The sequence below is a fragment of the Eretmochelys imbricata genome, unplaced genomic scaffold (genome assembly GCF_965152235.1).
Source record: "Eretmochelys imbricata isolate rEreImb1 unplaced genomic scaffold, rEreImb1.hap1 Scaffold_29, whole genome shotgun sequence".
Classification (NCBI taxonomy): Eukaryota; Metazoa; Chordata; order Testudines; family Cheloniidae; genus Eretmochelys; species Eretmochelys imbricata.
The window spans coordinates 5,549,956-5,570,705 of record NW_027554341.1 but is presented as its reverse complement, the minus strand read 5'-3'; positions in this window follow the sequence as shown (position 1 = coordinate 5,570,705).

Genomic DNA, 20,750 nt, shown 5'->3' with positions numbered 1-20,750 from the left:
TGCATCGAATTAGTACCTCATGGAATCATCCTCTAAAGGCCTTTTAGCTACTCTGCTGGTCACTTGCTAGAGATGGGTAGTGTAAATTGCTAAAAATGAGACCTTCAATACGAATCAGATGTAGCCATTGATGTCTCATGCACGCTTCCTCGAAAAGCCATTCGGATTCTCTCCTGATCCTTTGGTAGAGATGGGTTCATGAAAATTACAAAAATCCAACAGTAATTACTGATCACTGCTAGTCATTAACTCCATCTGGCATGATCCTCCAAAATCCTTTCAGAATTGCTTCTGGTGATTTGTTATAGGTCGAGTCTCGAAAACGCCGAAAAATATGCAATTCTGAACGGCTTGGTGGTAGTCATTCATTCCTCACATTATGAGCCTCCTTAGTACATTCCAATTTCCTCCTGTTGACTTGGAAGAAATCAGTTCCTGAAATAGACTCAAAATGAGAAATTCACCTTGGATGTGCGCAACAGATAAATTTGAGAAGGAATCTTCTTGAAAGACCCGAGGATTCACTTCTCGTCCTATGGTACAGAGCAGTGCATGAAAATTATTCCAGATGAGAAAGACATGCCTAATCTGGTATCCTGATCTATTTCTCATGGAAACATCCACCAAAACACAAGTCTATTCTCTCTTCAGGATTTGGTGGAGATTGATCGTGAAAATTGCTAAAAATGAGAAAGTTAGAACTGATCAATACTATAAATCAGTGACAAATGCAATCATCCCCCAAAAGCCTTTCAGATTCACTTCTTGTGATTTGGTAGAGATCAGTTCATGATTTGATGAAAATTACTCCAAATGAGACAGTTCTTCCTGATCAATGTTAGTCATTAATGACACTTGGAATCATCCTCCCAAATCCTTTGATAATTAGCTCCTGGGGATTGTGCATAAAATCGGTTGGTGAAAATTAGTAGGAAAGAGAAAATTCATTCCTCACCCGTCTTCTGAGGAATTTCCCATGGAAGCATCCACCGGAAAACAATTGCATTCTCTCTTGGTGTGTTGGAAGAGATTGGTTTGTGCAAATTACTCAAAGTACGAAAATCGTTTTTTACAAGCACCTAGTGGTAAAGACTCCAGCAATCCAGATTCTCTCCTCCTGAGTTTGTAGAGATTGGTTCATGGAAATGACTAAAAAATCAAACCTTTATTACTGATCACTGCATCGAATTAGTACCTCATGGAATCATCCTCGAAAGACCTTTTAGCTACTCTGCTGGTCACTTGCTAGAGATGGGTAGTGTAAATTGCAAAAAATGAGACCTTCAATACGAATCAGATGTAGCCATTGATGTCTCATGCACGCTTCCTCGAAAAGCCATTCGGATTCTCTCCTGATCCTTTGGTAGAGATGGGTTCATGAAAATTACAAAAATCCAACAGTAATTACTGATCACTGCTAGTCATTAACTCCATCTGGCATGACCCTCCAAAATCCTTTCAGAATTGCTTCTGGTGATTTGTTATAGGTCGAGTCTCGAAAATTCCGAAAAATAAGCAATTCTGAACGGCTTGGTGGTAGTCATTCATTCCTCACAGAATGAGCGTCCTTAGCACATTCCAATTCCCTCCTGTTGACTTGGAAGAAATCAGTTCCTGAAATAGACTCAAAATGAGAAATTCACCTTGGATGTGTGCAACAGATAAATTTGAGAAGGAATCTTCCTGAAAGACCCGAGGATTCACTTCTCGTCCTATGGTACAGAGCAGTGCGTGAAAATTATTCCAGATGAGAAAGACATGCCTAATCTGGTATCCTGATCTATTTCTCATGAAAACATCCACCAAAACACAAGTCTCTTCGCTCTTCAGGATTTGGTGGAGATTGATCGTGAAAATTGCTAAAAATGAGACAGTTAGAACTGATCAATGCTCTAAATCAGTGACAAATGGAATCATCCCCCAAAAGCCTTTCAGATTCGCTTCTTGTGATTTGGTAGAGATCAGTTCATGATTTGATGAAAATTACTCCAAATGAGACAGTTCTTCCTTTTAAATGTTAGTCATTAATGGCACTTGGAATCATCCTCCCAAATCCTTTGATAATTAACTCCTGGGGATTGTGAATAAAATCGGTTGGTGAAAATTAGTAGGAAAGAGAAAATTCTTTCCTCACCCGTCTTCTGATGAATTTCCCATGGAATCATCCACCGGAAAACAATTGCATTCTCTCTTGGTGTGTTGGAAAAGATTGGTTTGTGCAAATTACTCAAAGTACGAAAATCGTTCTTTACAAGCACATAGTGGTAAAGACTCCAGCAATCCAGATTCTCTCCTCCTGAGTTTGTAGAGATTGGTTCATGAAAATGACTAAAAAATCAAACCTTTATTACTGATCACTGCATCTAATTAGTACCTCATAGAATCATCCTCCAAAGACCTTTTAGCTACTCTGCTGGTAACTTGCTTGAGATGGGTAGTGTAAATTGCTAAAAATGAGACCTTCAATACGTATCAGATGTAGCCATTGATGTCTCATGCACGCTTCCTCGAAAAGCTATTCGGATTCTCTCCTGATCCTTTGGTAGAGATGGGTTCATGAAAATTACAAAAATCCAACAGTAATTACTGATCACTGCTAGTCGTTAACTCTATCTGGCATGACCCTCAAAAATCCTTTCAGAATTGCTTCTGGTGATTTGTTATAGGTCGAGTCTCGAAAACTCCGAAAAATAAGCAATTCTGAACGGCTTGGTGGTAGTCATTCATTCCTCACATAATGAGCCTCCTTAGTACATTCCAATTCGCTCCTGTTGACTTGGAAGAAATCAGTTCCTGAAATAGACTCAAAATGAGAAATTCACCTTGGATATGCGCAACAGATCGATTTGAGAAGGAATCTTCCTGAAAGACCCGAGGATTCACTTCTCGTCCTATGGTACAGAGCAGTGCGTAAAAATTATTCCAGATGAGAAAGACATGCCTAATCTGGTATCCTGATCTATTTCTCATGGAAACATCCACCAAAACACAAGTCTCTTCTCTCTTCAGGATTTGGTGGAGATTGATCGTAAAAATTGCTAAAAATTGGAAAGTTAGAAGTGATCAATACTATAAATCAGTGACAAATGGAATCATCCCCCAAAAGCCTTTCAGATTCGCTTCTTGTGATTTGGTAGAGATCAGTTCATGATTTGATGAAAATTACTCCAAATGAGACATTTCTTCCTTTTCAATGTTAGTCATTAATGGCACTTGGAATCATCCTCCCAAATCCTTTGATAATTAACTCCTGGGGATTGTGAATAAAATCGGTTGGTGAAAATTAGTAGGAAAGAGAAAATTCTTTCCTCACCCGTCTTCTGATGAATTTCCCATGGAATCATCCACCGGAAAACAATTGCATTCTCTCTTGGTGTGTTGGAAAAGATTGGTTTGTGCAAATTACTCAAAGTACGAAAATCGTTCTTTACAAGCACATAGTGGTAAAGACTCCAGCAATCCAGATTCTCTCCTCCTGAGTTTGTAGAGATTGGTTCATGAAAATGACTAAAAAATCAAACCTTTATTACTGATCACTGCATCTAATTAGTACCTCATAGAATCATCCTCCAAAGACCTTTTAGCTACTCCGCTGGTCACTTGCTTGAGATGGGTAGTGTAAATTGCTAAAAATGAGACCTTCAATACGTATCAGATGTAGCCATTGATGTCTCATGCACGCTTCCTCGAAAAGCTATTCGGATTCTCTCCTGATCCTTTGGTAGAGATGGGTTCATGAAAATTACAAAAATCCAACAGTAATTACTGATCACTGCTAGTCGTTAACTCTATCTGGCATGACCCTCAAAAATCCTTTCAGAATTGCTTCTGGTGATTTGTTATAGGTCGAGTCTCGAAAACTCCGAAAAATAAGCAATTCTGAACGGCTTGGTGGTAGTCATTCATTCCTCACATAATGAGCCTCCTTAGTACATTCCAATTCGCTCCTGTTGACTTGGAAGAAATCAGTTCCTGAAATAGACTCAAAATGAGAAATTCACCTTGGATATGCGCAACAGATCGATTTGAGAAGGAATCTTCCTGAAAGACCCGAGGATTCACTTCTCGTCCTATGGTACAGAGCAGTGCGTAAAAATTATTCCAGATGAGAAAGACATGCCTAATCTGGTATCCTGATCTATTCCTCATGGAAACATCCACCAAAACACAAGTCTCTTCTCTCTTCAGGATTTGGTGGAGATTGATCGTAAAAATTGCTAAAAATTGGAAAGTTAGAAGTGATCAATACTATAAATCAGTGACAAATGGAATCATCCCCCAAAAGCCTTTCAGATTCGCTTCTTGTGATTTGGTAGAGATCAGTTCATGATTTGATGAAAATTACTCCAAATGAGACAGTTCTTCCTTTTAAATGTTAGTCATTAATGGCACTTGGAATCATCCTCCCAAATCCTTTGATAATTAACTCCTGGGGATTGTGAATAAAATCGGTTGGTGAAAATTAGTAGGAAAGAGAAAATTCTTTCCTCACCCGTCTTCTGATGAATTTCCCATGGAATCATCCACCGGAAAACAATTGCATTCTCTCTTGGTGTGTTGGAAAAGATTGGTTTGTGCAAATTACTCAAAGTACGAAAATCATTCTTTACAAGCACATAGTGGTAAAGACTCCAGCAATCCAGATTCTCTCCTCCTGAGTTTGTAGAGATTGGTTCATGAAAATGACTAAAAAATCAAACCTTTATTACTGATCACTGCATCTAATTAGTACCTCATGGCATCATCCTCCAAAGACCTTTTAGCTACTCTGCTGGTCACTTGCTAGAGATGGGTAGTGTAAATTGCTAAAAATGAGACCTTCAATACGAATCAGATGTAGCCATTGATGTCTCATGCACGCTTCCTCGAAAAGCCATTCGGATTCTCTCCTGATCCTTTGGTAGAGATGGGTTCATGAAAATTACAAAAATCCAACAGTAATTACTGATCACTGCTAGTCATTAACTCCATCTGGCATGACCCTCCAAAATCCTTTCAGAATTGCTTCTGGTGATTTGTTATAGGTCGAGTGTCGAAAACTCCGAAAAATAAGCAATTCTGAACGGCTTGGTGGTGTTCATTCATTCCTCACATAATGAGCCTCCTTAGTACATTCCAATTCGCTCCTGTTGACTTGGAAGAAATCAGTTCCTGAAATAGACTCAAAATGAGAAATTCACCTTGGATATGCGCAACAGATCGATTTGAGAAGGAATCTTCCTGAAAGACCCGAGGATTCACTTCTCGTCCTATGGTACAGAGCAGTGCGTAAAAATTATTCCAGATGAGAAAGACATGCCTAATCTGGTATCCTGATCTATTTCTCATGGAAACATCCACCAAAACACAAGTCTCTTCTCTCTTCAGGATTTGGTGGAGATTGATCGTAAAAATTGCTAAAAATTGGAAAGTTAGAAGTGATCAATACTATAAATCAGTGACAAATGGAATCATCCCCCAAAAGCCTTTCAGATTCGCTTCTTGTGATTTGGTAGAGATCAGTTCATGATTTGATGAAAATTACTCCAAATGAGACAGTTCTTCCTTTTCAATGTTAGTCATTAATGGCACTTGGAATCATCCTCCCAAATCCTTTGATAATTAACTCCTGGGGATTGTGAATAAAATCGGTTGGTGAAAATTAGTAGGAAAGAGAAAATTCTTTCCTCACCCGTCTTCTGATGAATTTCCCATGGAATCATCCACCGGAAAACAATTGCATTCTCTCTTGGTGTGTTGGAAAAGATTGGTTTGTGCAAATTACTCAAAGTACGAAAATCGTTCTTTACAAGCACATAGTGGTAAAGACTCCAGCAATCCAGATTCTCTCCTCCTGAGTTTGTAGAGATTGGTTCATGAAAATGACTAAAAAATCAAACCTTTATCACTGATCACTGCATCGAATTAGTACCTCATAGAATCATCCTCCAAAGACCTTTTAGCTACTCCGCTGGTCACTTGCTTGAGATGGGTAGTGTAAATTGCTAAAAATGAGACCTTCAATACGTATCAGATGTAGCCATTGATGTCTCATGCACGCTTCCTCGAAAAGCTATTCGGATTCTCTCCTGATCCTTTGGTAGAGATGGGTTCATGAAAATTACAAAAATCCAACAGTAATTACTGATCACTGCTAGTCGTTAACTCTATCTGGCATGACCCTCAAAAATCCTTTCAGAATTGCTTCTGGTGATTTGTTATAGGTCGAGTCTCGAAAACTCCGAAAAATAAGCAATTCTGAACGGCTTGGTGGTAGTCATTCATTCCTCACATAATGAGCCTCCTTAGTACATTCCAATTCGCTCCTGTTGACTTGGAAGAAATCAGTTCCTAAAATAGACTCAAAATGAGAAATTCACCTTGGATATGCGCAACAGATCGATTTGAGAAGGAATCTTACTGAAAGACCCGAGGATTCACTTCTCGTCCTATGGTACAGAGCAGTGCGTAAAAATTATTCCAGATGAGAAAGACATGCCTAATCTGGTATCCTGATCTATTCCTCATGGAAACATCCACCAAAACACAAGTCTCTTCTCTCTTCAGGATTTGGTGGAGATTGATCGTAAAAATTGCTAAAAATTGGAAAGTTAGAAGTGATCAATACTATAAATCAGTGACAAATGGAATCATCCCCCAAAAGCCTTTCAGATTCGCTTCTTGTGATTTGGTAGAGATCAGTTCATGATTTGATGAAAATTACTCCAAATGAGACAGTTCTTCCTTTTAAATGTTAGTCATTAATGGCACTTGGAATCATCCTCCCAAATCCTTTGATAATTAACTCCTGGGGATTGTGAATAAAATCGGTTGGTGAAAATTAGTAGGAAAGAGAAAATTCTTTCCTCACCCGTCTTCTGATGAATTTCCCATGGAATCATCCACCGGAAAACAATTGCATTCTCTCTTGGTGTGTTGGAAAAGATTGGTTTGTGCAAATTACTCAAAGTACGAAAATCGTTCTTTACAAGCACATAGTGGTAAAGACTCCAGCAATCCAGATTCTCTCCTCCTGAGTTTGTAGAGATTGGTTCATGAAAATGACTAAAAAATCAAACCTTTATTACTGATCACTGCATCTAATTAGTACCTCATGGCATCATCCTCCAAAGACCTTTTAGCTACTCTGCTGGTCACTTGCTAGAGATGGGTAGTGTAAATTGCTAAAAATGAGACCTTCAATACGAATCAGATGTAGCCATTGATGTCTCATGCACGCTTCCTCGAAAAGCCATTCGGATTCTCTCCTGATCCTTTGGTAGAGATGGGTTCATGAAAATTACAAAAATCCAACAGTAATTACTGATCACTGCTAGTCATTAACTCCATCTGGCATGACCCTCCAAAATCCTTTCAGAATTGCTTCTGGTGATTTGTTATAGGTCGAGTGTCGAAAACTCCGAAAAATAAGCAATTCTGAACGGCTTGGTGGTAGTCATTCATTCCTCACATAATGAGCCTCCTTAGTACATTCCAATTCGCTCCTGTTGACTTGGAAGAAATCAGTTCCTGAAATAGACTCAAAATGATAAATTCACCTTGGATATGCGCAACAGATCGATTTGAGAAGGAATCTTCCTGAAAGACCCGAGGATTCACTTCTCGTCCTATGGTACAGAGCAGTGCGTAAAAATTATTCCAGATGAGAAAGACATGCCTAATCTGGTATCCTGATCTATTTCTCATGGAAACATCCACCAAAACACAAGTCTCTTCTCTCTTCAGGATTTGGTGGAGATTGATCGTAAAAATTGCTAAAAATTGGAAAGTTAGAAGTGATCAATACTATAAATCAGTGACAAATGGAATCATCCCCCAAAAGCCTTTCAGATTCGCTTCTTGTGATTTGGTAGAGATCAGTTCATGATTTGATGAAAATTACTCCAAATGAGACAGTTCTTCCTTTTCAATGTTAGTCATTAATGGCACTTGGAATCATCCTCCCAAATCCTTTGATAATTAACTCCTGGGGATTGTGAATAAAATCGGTTGGTGAAAATTAGTAGGAAAGAGAAAATTCTTTCCTCACCCGTCTTCTGATGAATTTCCCATGGAATCATCCACCGGAAAACAATTGCATTCTCTCTTGGTGTGTTGGAAAAGATTGGTTTGTGCAAATTACTCAAAGTACGAAAATCGTTCTTTACAAGCACATAGTGGTAAAGACTCCAGCAATCCAGATTCTCTCCTCCTGAGTTTGTAGAGATTGGTTCATGAAAATGACTAAAAAACCAAACCTTTATTACTGATCACTGCATCTAATTAGTACCTCATAGAATCATCCTCCAAAGACCTTTTAGCTACTCTGCTGGTCACTTGCTTGAGATGGGTAGTGTAAATTGCTAAAAATGAGACCTTCAATACGTATCAGATGTAGCCATTGATGTCTCATGCACGCTTCCTCGAAAAGCTATTCGGATTCTCTCCTGATCCTTTGGTAGAGATGGGTTCATGAAAATTACAAAAATCCAACAGTAATTACTGATCACTGCTAGTCGTTAACTCTATCTGGCATGACCCTCAAAAATCCTTTCAGAATTGCTTCTGGTGATTTGTTATAGGTCGAGTCTCGAAAACTCCGAAAAATAAGCAATTCTGAACGGCTTGGTGGTAGTCATTCATTCCTCACATAATGAGCCTCCTTAGTACATTCCAATTCGCTCCTGTTGACTTGGAAGAAATCAGTTCCTGAAATAGACTCAAAATGAGAAATTCACCTTGGATATGCGCAACAGATCGATTTGAGAAGGAATCTTACTGAAAGACCCGAGGATTCACTTCTCGTCCTATGGTACAGAGCAGTGCGTAAAAATTATTCCAGATGAGAAAGACATGCCTAATCTGGTATCCTGATCTATTCCTCATGGAAACATCCACCAAAACACAAGTCTCTTCTCTCTTCAGGATTTGGTGGAGATTGATCGTAAAAATTGCTAAAAATTGGAAAGTTAGAAGTGATCAATACTATAAATCAGTGACAAATGGAATCATCCCCCAAAAGCCTTTCAGATTCGCTTCTTGTGATTTGGTAGAGATCAGTTCATGATTTGATGAAAATTACTCCAAATGAGACAGTTCTTCCTTTTAAATGTTAGTCATTAATGGCACTTGGAATCATCCTCCCAAATCCTTTGATAATTAACTCCTGGGGATTGTGAATAAAATCGGTTGGTGAAAATTAGTAGGAAAGAGAAAATTCTTTCCTCACCCGTCTTCTGATGAATTTCCCATGGAATCATCCACCGGAAAACAATTGCATTCTCTCTTGGTGTGTTGGAAAAGATTGGTTTGTGCAAATTACTCAAAGTACGAAAATCGTTCTTTACAAGCACATAGTGGTAAAGACTCCAGCAATCCAGATTCTCTCCTCCTGAGTTTGTAGAGATTGGTTCATGAAAATGACTAAAAAATCAAACCTTTATTACTGATCACTGCATCTAATTAGTACCTCATGGCATCATCCTCCAAAGACCTTTTAGCTACTCTGCTGGTCACTTGCTAGAGATGGGTAGTGTAAATTGCTAAAAATGAGACCTTCAATACGAATCAGATGTAGCCATTGATGTCTCATGCACGCTTCCTCGAAAAGCCATTCGGATTCTCTCCTGATCCTTTGGTAGAGATGGGTTCATGAAAATTACAAAAATCCAACAGTAATTACTGATCACTGCTAGTCATTAACTCCATCTGGCATGACCCTCCAAAATCCTTTCAGAATTGCTTCTGGTGATTTGTTATAGGTCGAGTGTCGAAAACTCCGAAAAATAAGCAATTCTGAACGGCTTGGTGGTAGTCATTCATTCCTCACATAATGAGCCTCCTTAGTACATTCCAATTCGCTCCTGTTGACTTGGAAGAAATCAGTTCCTGAAATAGACTCAAAATGATAAATTCACCTTGGATATGCGCAACAGATCGATTTGAGAAGGAATCTTCCTGAAAGACCCGAGGATTCACTTCTCGTCCTATGGTACAGAGCAGTGCGTAAAAATTATTCCAGATGAGAAAGACATGCCTAATCTGGTATCCTGATCTATTTCTCATGGAAACATCCACCAAAACACAAGTCTCTTCTCTCTTCAGGATTTGGTGGAGATTGATCGTAAAAATTGCTAAAAATTGGAAAGTTAGAAGTGATCAATACTATAAATCAGTGACAAATGGAATCATCCCCCAAAAGCCTTTCAGATTCGCTTCTTGTGATTTGGTAGAGATCAGTTCATGATTTGATGAAAATTACTCCAAATGAGACAGTTCTTCCTTTTCAATGTTAGTCATTAATGGCACTTGGAATCATCCTCCCAAATCCTTTGATAATTAACTCCTGGGGATTGTGAATAAAATCGGTTGGTGAAAATTAGTAGGAAAGAGAAAATTCTTTCCTCACCCGTCTTCTGATGAATTTCCCATGGAATCATCCACCGGAAAACAATTGCATTCTCTCTTGGTGTGTTGGAAAAGATTGGTTTGTGCAAATTACTCAAAGTACGAAAATCGTTCTTTACAAGCACATAGTGGTAAAGACTCCAGCAATCCAGATTCTCTCCTCCTGAGTTTGTAGAGATTGGTTCATGAAAATGACTAAAAAACCAAACCTTTATTACTGATCACTGCATCTAATTAGTACCTCATAGAATCATCCTCCAAAGACCTTTTAGCTACTCTGCTGGTCACTTGCTTGAGATGGGTAGTGTAAATTGCTAAAAATGAGACCTTCAATACGTATCAGATGTAGCCATTGATGTCTCATGCACGCTTCCTCGAAAAGCTATTCGGATTCTCTCCTGATCCTTTGGTAGAGATGGGTTCATGAAAATTACAAAAATCCAACAGTAATTACTGATCACTGCTAGTCGTTAACTCTATCTGGCATGACCCTCAAAAATCCTTTCAGAATTGCTTCTGGTGATTTGTTATAGGTCGAGTCTCGAAAACTCCGAAAAATAAGCAATTCTGAACGGCTTGGTGGTAGTCATTCATTCCTCACATAATGAGCCTCCTTAGTACATTCCAATTCGCTCCTGTTGACTTGGAAGAAATCAGTTCCTGAAATAGACTCAAAATGAGAAATTCACCTTGGATATGCGCAACAGATCGATTTGAGAAGGAATCTTACTGAAAGACCGAGGATTCACTTCTCGTCCTATGGTACAGAGCAGTGCGTGAAAATTATTCCAGATGAGAAAGACATGCCTAATCTGGTATCCTGATCTATTTCTCATGGAAAGATCTACCAAAACACAAGTCTCTTCTCTCTTCAGGATTTGGTGGAGATTGATCGTAAAAATTGCTAAAAATTGGAAAGTTAGAACTGATCAATACTATAAATCAGTGACAAATGGAATCATCCCCCAAAAGCCTTTCAGATTCGCTTCTTGTGATTTGGTAGACATCAGTTCATGATTTGATGAAAATTACTCCAAATGAGACAGTTCTTCCTTTTCAATGTTAGTCATTAATGGCACTTGGAATCATCCTCCCAAATCCTTTGATAATTAACTCCTGGGGATTGTGAATAAAATCGGTTGGTGAAAATTAGTAGGAAAGAGAAAATTCTTTCCTCACCCGTCTTCTGATGAATTTCCCATGGAATCATCCACCGGAAAACAATTGCATTCTCTCTTGGTGTGTTGGAAAAGATTGGTTTGTGCAAATTACTCAAAGTACGAAAATCGTTCTTTACAAGCACATAGTGGTAAAGACTCCAGCAATCCAGATTCTCTCCTCCTGAGTTTGTAGAGATTGGTTCATGAAAATGACTAAAAAACCAAACCTTTATTTCTGATCACTGCATCTAATTAGTACCTCATGGCATCATCCTCCAAAGACCTTCTAGCTACTCTGCTGGTCACTTGCTAGAGATGGGTAGTGTAAATTGCTAAAAATGAGACCTTCAATACGAATCAGATGTAGCCATTGATGTCTCATGCACGCTTCCTCGAAAAGCCATTCGGATTCTCTCCTGATCCTTTGGTAGAGATGGGTTCATGAAAATTACAAAAATCCAACAGTAATTACTGATCACTGCTAGTCATTAACTCCATCTGGCATGACCCTCCAAAATCCTTTCAGAATTGCTTCTGGTGATTTGTTATAGGTCGAGTGTCGAAAACTCCGAAAAATAAGCAATTCTGAACGGCTTGGTGGTAGTCATTCATTCCTCACATAATGAGCCTCCTTAGTACATTCCAATTCGCTCCTGTTGACTTGGAAGAAATCAGTTCCTGAAATAGACTCAAAATGAGAAATTCACCTTGGATATGCGCAACAGATCGATTTGAGAAGGAATCTTCCTGAAAGACCCGAGGATTCACTTCTCGTCCTATGGTACAGAGCAGTGCGTAAAAATTATTCCAGATGAGAAAGACATGCCTAATCTGGTATCCTGATCTATTTCTCATGGAAACATCCACCAAAACACAAGTCTCTTCTCTCTTCAGGATTTGGTGGAGATTGATCGTAAAAATTGCTAAAAATTGGAAAGTTAGAAGTGATCAATACTATAAATCAGTGACAAATGGAATCATCCCCCAAAAGCCTTTCAGATTCGCTTCTTGTGATTTGGTAGAGATCAGTTCATGATTTGATGAAAATTACTCCAAATGAGACAGTTCTTCCTTTTCAATGTTAGTCATTAATGGCACTTGGAATCATCCTCCCAAATCCTTTGATAATTAACTCCTGGGGATTGTGAATAAAATCGGTTGGTGAAAATTAGTAGGAAAGAGAAAATTCTTTCCTCACCCGTCTTCTGATGAATTTCCCATGGAATCATCCACCGGAAAACAATTGCATTCTCTCTTGGTGTGTTGGAAAAGATTGGTTTGTGCAAATTACTCAAAGTACGAAAATCGTTCTTTACAAGCACATAGTGGTAAAGACTCCAGCAATCCAGATTCTCTCCTCCTGAGTTTGTAGAGATTGGTTCATGAAAATGACTAAAAAACCAAACCTTTATTACTGATCACTGCATCTAATTAGTACCTCATAGAATCATCCTCCAAAGACCTTTTAGCTACTCTGCTGGTCACTTGCTTGAGATGGGTAGTGTAAATTGCTAAAAATGAGACCTTCAATACGTATCAGATGTAGCCATTGATGTCTCATGCACGCTTCCTCGAAAAGCTATTCGGATTCTCTCCTGATCCTTTGGTAGAGATGGGTTCATGAAAATTACAAAAATCCAACAGTAATTACTGATCACTGCTAGTCGTTAACTCTATCTGGCATGACCCTCAAAAATCCTTTCAGAATTGCTTCTGGTGATTTGTTATAGGTCGAGTCTCGAAAACTCCGAAAAATAAGCAATTCTGAACGGCTTGGTGGTAGTCATTCATTCCTCACATAATGAGCCTCCTTAGTACATTCCAATTCGCTCCTGTTGACTTGGAAGAAATCAGTTCCTGAAATAGACTCAAAATGAGAAATTCACCTTGGATATGCGCAACAGATCGATTTGAGAAGGAATCTTACTGAAAGACCGAGGATTCACTTCTCGTCCTATGGTACAGAGCAGTGCGTGAAAATTATTCCAGATGAGAAAGACATGCCTAATCTGGTATCCTGATCTATTTCTCATGGAAAGATCTACCAAAACACAAGTCTCTTCTCTCTTCAGGATTTGGTGGAGATTGATCGTAAAAATTGCTAAAAATTGGAAAGTTAGAACTGATCAATACTATAAATCAGTGACAAATGGAATCATCCCCCAAAAGCCTTTCAGATTCGCTTCTTGTGATTTGGTAGACATCAGTTCATGATTTGATGAAAATTACTCCAAATGAGACAGTTCTTCCTTTTCAATGTTAGTCATTAATGGCACTTGGAATCATCCTCCCAAATCCTTTGATAATTAACTCCTGGGGATTGTGAATAAAATCGGTTGGTGAAAATTAGTAGGAAAGAGAAAATTCTTTCCTCACCCGTCTTCTGATGAATTTCCCATGGAATCATCCACCGGAAAACAATTGCATTCTCTCTTGGTGTGTTGGAAAAGATTGGTTTGTGCAAATTACTCAAAGTACGAAAATCGTTCTTTACAAGCACATAGTGGTAAAGACTCCAGCAATCCAGATTCTCTCCTCCTGAGTTTGTAGAGATTGGTTCATGAAAATGACTAAAAAACCAAACCTTTATTTCTGATCACTGCATCTAATTAGTACCTCATAGAATCATCCTCCAAAGACCTTTTAGCTACTCTGCTGGTCACTTGCTTGAGATGGGTAGTGTAAATTGCTAAAAATGAGACCTTCAATACGTATCAGATGTAGCCATTGATGTCTCATGCACGCTTCCTCGAAAAGCTATTCGGATTCTCTCCTGATCCTTTGGTAGAGATGGGTTCATGAAAATTACAAAAATCCAACAGTAATTACTGATCACTGCTAGTCGTTAACTCTATCTGGCATGACCCTCAAAAATCCTTTCAGAATTGCTTCTGGTGATTTGTTATAGGTCGAGTGTCGAAAACTCCGAAAAATAAGCAATTCTGAACGGCTTGGTGGTAGTCATTCATTCCTCACATAATGAGCCTACTTAGTACATTCAAATTCGCTCCTGTTGACTTGGAAGAAATCAGTTCCTGAAATAGACTCAAAACGAGAAATTCACCTTGGATGTGCGCAACAGATCAATTGGAGAAGGAATCTTCCTGAAAGACCCGAGGATTCACTTCTCGTCCTATGGTACAGAGCAGTGCGTGAAAATTATTCCAGATGAGAAAGACATGCCTAATCTGGTATCCTGATCTATTTCTCATGGAAAGATCTACCAAAACACAAGTCTCTTCTCTCTTCAGGATTTGGTGGAGATTGATCGTAAAAATTGCTAAAAATTGGAAAGTTAGAACTGATCAATACTATAAATCAGTGACAAATGGAATCATCCCCCAAAAGCCTTTCAGATTCGCTTCTTGTGATTTGGTAGAGATCAGTTCATGATTTGATGAAAATTACTCCAAATGAGACAGTTCTTCCTTTTCAATGTTAGTCATTAATGGCACTTGGAATCATCCTCCCAAATCCTTTGATAATTAACTCCTGGGGATTGTGAATAAAATCGGTTGGTGAAAATTAGTAGGAAAGAGAAAATTCTTTCCTCACCCGTCTTCTGATGAATTTCCCATGGAATCATCCACCGGAAAACAATTGCATTCTCTCTTGGTGTGTTGGAAAAGATTGGTTTGTGCAAATTACTCAAAGTACGAAAATCGTTCTTTACAAGCACATAGTGGTAAAGACTCCAGCAATCCAGATTCTCTCCTCCTGAGTTTGTAGAGATTGGTTCATGAAAATGACTAAAAAATCAAACCTTTATTACTGATCACTGCATCTAATTAGTACCTCATGGCATCATCCTCCAAAGACCTTTTAGCTACTCTGCTGGTCACTTGCTAGAGATGGGTAGTGTAAATTGCTAAAAATGAGACCTTCAATACGAATCAGATGTAGCCATTGATGTCTCATGCACGCTTCCTCGAAAAGCCATTCGGATTCTCTCCTGATCCTTTGGTAGAGATGGGTTCATGAAAATTACAAAAATCCAACAGTAATTACTGATCACTGCTAGTCATTAACTCCATCTGGCATGACCCTCCAAAATCCTTTCAGAATTGCTTCTGGTGATTTGTTATAGGTCGAGTGTCGAAAACTCCGAAAAATAAGCAATTCTGAACGGCTTGGTGGTAGTCATTCATTCCTCACATAATGAGCCTCCTTAGTACATTCCAATTCGCTCCTGTTGACTTGGAAGAAATCAGTTCCTGAAATAGACTCAAAATGAGAAATTCACCTTGGATATGCGCAACAGATCGATTTGAGAAGGAATCTTCCTGAAAGACCCGAGGATTCACTTCTCGTCCTATGGTACAGAACAGTGCGTAAAAATTATTCCAGATGAGAAAGACATGCCTAATCTGGTATCCTGATCTATTTCTCATGGAAACATCCACCAAAACACAAGTCTCTTCTCTCTTCAGGATTTGGTGGAGATTGATCGTAAAAATTGCTAAAAATTGGAAAGTTAGAAGTGATCAATACTATAAATCAGTGACAAATGGAATCATCCCCCAAAAGCCTTTCAGATTCGCTTCTTGTGATTTGGTAGAGATCAGTTCATGATTTGATGAAAATTACTCCAAATGAGACAGTTCTTCCTTTTCAATGTTAGTCATTAATGGCACTTGGAATCATCCTCCCAAATCCTTTGATAATTAACTCCTGGGGATTGTGAATAAAATCGGTTGGTGAAAATTAGTAGGAAAGAGAAAATTCTTTCCTCACCCGTCTTCTGATGAATTTCCCATGGAATCATCCACCGGAAAACAATTGCATTCTCTCTTGGTGTGTTGGAAAAGATTGGTTTGTGCAAATTACTCAAAGTACGAAAATCGTTCTTTACAAGCACATAGTGGTAAAGACTCCAGCAATCCAGATTCTCTCCTCCTGAGTTTGTAGAGATTGGTTCATGAAAATGACTAAAAAATCAAACCTTTATCACTGATCACTGCATCTAATTAGTACCTCATAGAATCATCCTCCAAAGACCTTTTAGCTACTCCGCTGGTCACTTGCTTGAGATGGGTAGTGTAAATTGCTAAAAATGAGACCTTCAATACGTATCAGATGTAGCCATTGATGTCTCATGCACGCTTCCTCGAAAAGCTATTCGGATTCTCTCCTGATCCTTTGGTAGAGATGGGTTCATGAAAATTACAAAAATCCAACAGTAATTACTGATCACTGCTAGTCGTTAACTCTATCTGGCATGACCCTCAAAAATCCTTTCAGAATTGCTTCTGGTGATTTGTTATAGGTCGAGTGTCGAAAACTCCGAAAAATAAGCAATTCTGAACGGCTTGGTGGTAGTCATTCATTCCTCACATAATGAGCCTCCTTAGTACATTCCAATTCGCTCCTGTTGACTTGGAAGAAATCAGTTCCTGAAATAGACTCAAAATGAGAAATTCACCTTGGATATGCGCAACAGATCGATTTGAGAAGGAATCTTCCTGAAAGACCCGAGGATTCACTTCTCGTCCTATGGTACAGAGCAGTGCGTAAAAATTATTCCAGATGAGAAAGACATGCCTAATCTGGTATCCTGAGCTATTTCTCATGGAAACATCCACCAAAACACAAGTCTCTTCTCTCTTCAGGATTTGGTGGAGATTGATCGTAAAAATTGCTAAAAATTGGAAAGTTAGAAGTGATCAATACTATAAATCAGTGACAAATGGAATCATCCCCCAAAAGCCTTTCAGATTCGCTTCTTGTGATTTGGTAGAGATCAGTTCATGATTTGATGAAAATTACTCCAAATGAGACAGTTCTTCCTTTTCAATGTTAGTCATTAATGGCACTTGGAATCATCCTCCCAAATCCTTTGATAATTAACTCCTGGGGATTGTGAATAAAATCGGTTGGTGAAAATTAGTAGGAAAGAGAAAATTCTTTCCTCACCCGTCTTCTGATGAATTTCCCATGGAATCATCCACCGGAAAACAATTGCATTCTCTCTTGGTGTGTTGGAAAAGATTGGTTTGTGCAAATTACTCAAAGTACGAAAATCGTTCTTTACAAGCACATAGTGGTAAAGACTCCAGCAATCCAGATTCTCTCCTCCTGAGTTTGTAGAGATTGGTTCATGAAAATGACTAAAAAACCAAACCTTTATTACTGATCACTGCATCTAATTAGTACCTCATAGAATCATCCTCCAAAGACCTTTTAGCTACTCTGCTGGTCACTTGCTTGAGATGGGTAGTGTAAATTGCTAAAAATGAGACCTTCAATACGTATCAGATGTAGCCATTGATGTCTCATGCACGCTTCCTCGAAAAGCTATTCGGATTCTCTCCTGATCCTTTGGTAGAGATGGGTTCATGAAAATTACAAAAATCCAGCAGTAATTACTGATCACTGCTAGTCGTTAACTCTATCTGGCATGACCCTCAAAAATCCTTTCAGAATTGCTTCTGGTGATTTGTTATAGGTCGAGTCTCGAAAACTCCGAAAAATAAGCAATTCTGAACGGCTTGGTGGTAGTCATTCATTCCTCACATAATGAGCCTCCTTAGTACATTCCAATTCGCTCCTGTTGACTTGGAAGAAATCAGTTCCTGAAATAGACTCAAAATGAGAAATTCACCTTGGATATGCGCAACAGATCGATTTGAGAAGGAATCTTACTGAAAGACCGAGGATTCACTTCTCGTCCTATGGTACAGAGCAGTGCGTGAAAATTATTCCAGATGAGAAAGACATGCCTAATCTGGTATCCTGATCTATTTCTCATGGAAAGATCTACCAAAACACAAGTCTCTTCTCTCTTCAGGATTTGGTGGAGATTGATCGTAAAAATTGCTAAAAATTGGAAAGTTAGAACTGATCAATACTATAAATCAGTGACAAATGGAATCATCCCCCAAAAGCCTTTCAGATTCGCTTCTTGTGATTTGGTAGACATCAGTTCATGATTTGATGAAAATTACTCCAAATGAGACAGTTCTTCCTTTTCAATGTTAGTCATTAATGGCACTTGGAATCATCCTCCCAAATCCTTTGATAATTAACTCCTGGGGATTGTGAATAAAATCGGTTGGTGAAAATTAGTAGGAAAGAGAAAATTCTTTCCTCACCCGTCTTCTGATGAATTTCCCATGGAATCATCCACCGGAAAACAATTGCATTCTCTCTTGGTGTGTTGGAAAAGATTGGTTTGTGCAAATTACTCAAAGTACGAAAATCGTTCTTTACAAGCACATAGTGGTAAAGACTCCAGCAATCCAGATTCTCTCCTCCTGAGTTTGTAGAGATTGGTTCATGAAAATGACTAAAAAACCAAACCTTTATTACTGATCACTGCATCTAATTAGTACCTCATAGAATCATCCTCCAAAGACCTTTTAACTACTCTGCTGGTCACTTGCTTGAGATGGGTAGTGTAAATTGCTAAAAATGAGACCTTCAATACGTATCAGATGTAGCCATTGATGTCTCATGCACGCTTCCTCGAAAAGCTATTCGGATTCTCTCCTGATCCTTTGGTAGAGATGGGTTCATGAAAATTACAAAAATCCAACAGTAATTACTGATCACTGCTAGTCGTTAACTCTATCTGGCATGACCCTCAAAAATCCTTTCAGAATTGCTTCTGGTGATTTGTTATAGGTCGAGTCTCGAAAACTCCGAAAAATAAGCAATTCTGAACGGCTTGGTGGTAGTCATTCATTCCTCACATAATGAGCCTCCTTAGTACATTCCAATTCGCTCCTGTTGACTTGGAAGAAATCAGTTCCTGAAATAGACTCAAAATGAGAAATTCACCTTGGATATGCGCAACAGATCGATTTGAGAAGGAATCTTCCTGAAAGACCCGAGGATTCACTTCTCGTCCTATGGTACAGAGCAGTGTGTAAAAATTATTCCAGATGAGAAAGACATGCCTAATCTGGTATCCTGATCTATTCCTCATGGAAACATCCACCAAAACACAAGTCTCTTCTCTCTTCAGGATTTGGTGGAGATTGATCGTAAAAATTGCTAAAAATTGGAAAGTTAGAACTGATCAATACTATAAATCAGTGACAAATGGAATCATCCCCCAAAAGCCTTTCAGATTCGCTTCTTGTGATTTGGTAGAGATCAGTTCATGATTTGATGAAAATTACTCCAAATGAGACAGTTCTTCCTTTTAAATGTTAGTCATTAATGGCACTTGGAATCATCCTCCCAAATCCTTTGATAATTAACTCCTGGGGATTGTGAATAAAATCGGTTGGTGAAAATTAGTAGGAAAGAGAAAATTCTTTCCTCACCCGTCTTCTGATGAATTTCCCATGGAATCATCCACCGGAAAACAATTGCATTCTCTCTTGGTGTGTTGGAAAAGATTGGTTTGTGCAAATTACTCAAAGTACGAAAATCGTTCTTTACAAGCACATAGTGGTAAAGACTCCAGCAATCCAGATTCTCTCCTCCTGAGTTTGTAGAGATTGGTTCATGAAAATGACTAAAAAATCAAACCTTTATTACTGATCACTGCATCTAATTAGTACCTCATGGCATCATCCTCCAAAGACCTTTTAGCTACTCTGCTGGTCACTTGCTAGAGATGGGTAGTGTAAATTGCTAAAAATGAGACCTTCAATACGAATCAGATGTAGCCATTGATGTCTCATGCACACTTCCTCGAAAAGCTATTCGGATTCTCTCCTGATCCTTTGGTAGAGATGGGTTCATGAAAATTACAAAAATCCAACAGTAATTACTGATCACTGCTAGTCATTAACTCCATCTGGCATGACCCTCCAAAATCCTTTCAGAATTGCTTCTGGTGATTTGTTATAGGTCGAGTGTCGAAAACTCCGAAAAATAAGCAATTCTGAACGGCTTGGTGGTAGTCATTCATTCCTCACATAATGAGCCTACTTAGTACATTCAAATTCGCTCCTGTTGACTTGGAAGAAATCAGTTCCTGAAATAGACTCAAAACGAGAAATTCACCTTGGATGTGCGCAACAGATCAATTGGAGAAGGAATCTTCCTGAAAGACCCGAGGATTCACTTCTCGTCCTATGGTACAGAGCAGTGCGTGAAAATTATTCCAGATGAGAAAGACATGCCTAATCTGGTATCCTGATCTATTTCTCATGGAAAGATCTACCAAAACACAAGTCTCTTCTCTCTTCAGGATTTGGTGGAGATTGATCGTAAAAATTGCTAAAAATTGGAAAGTTAGAACTGATCAAT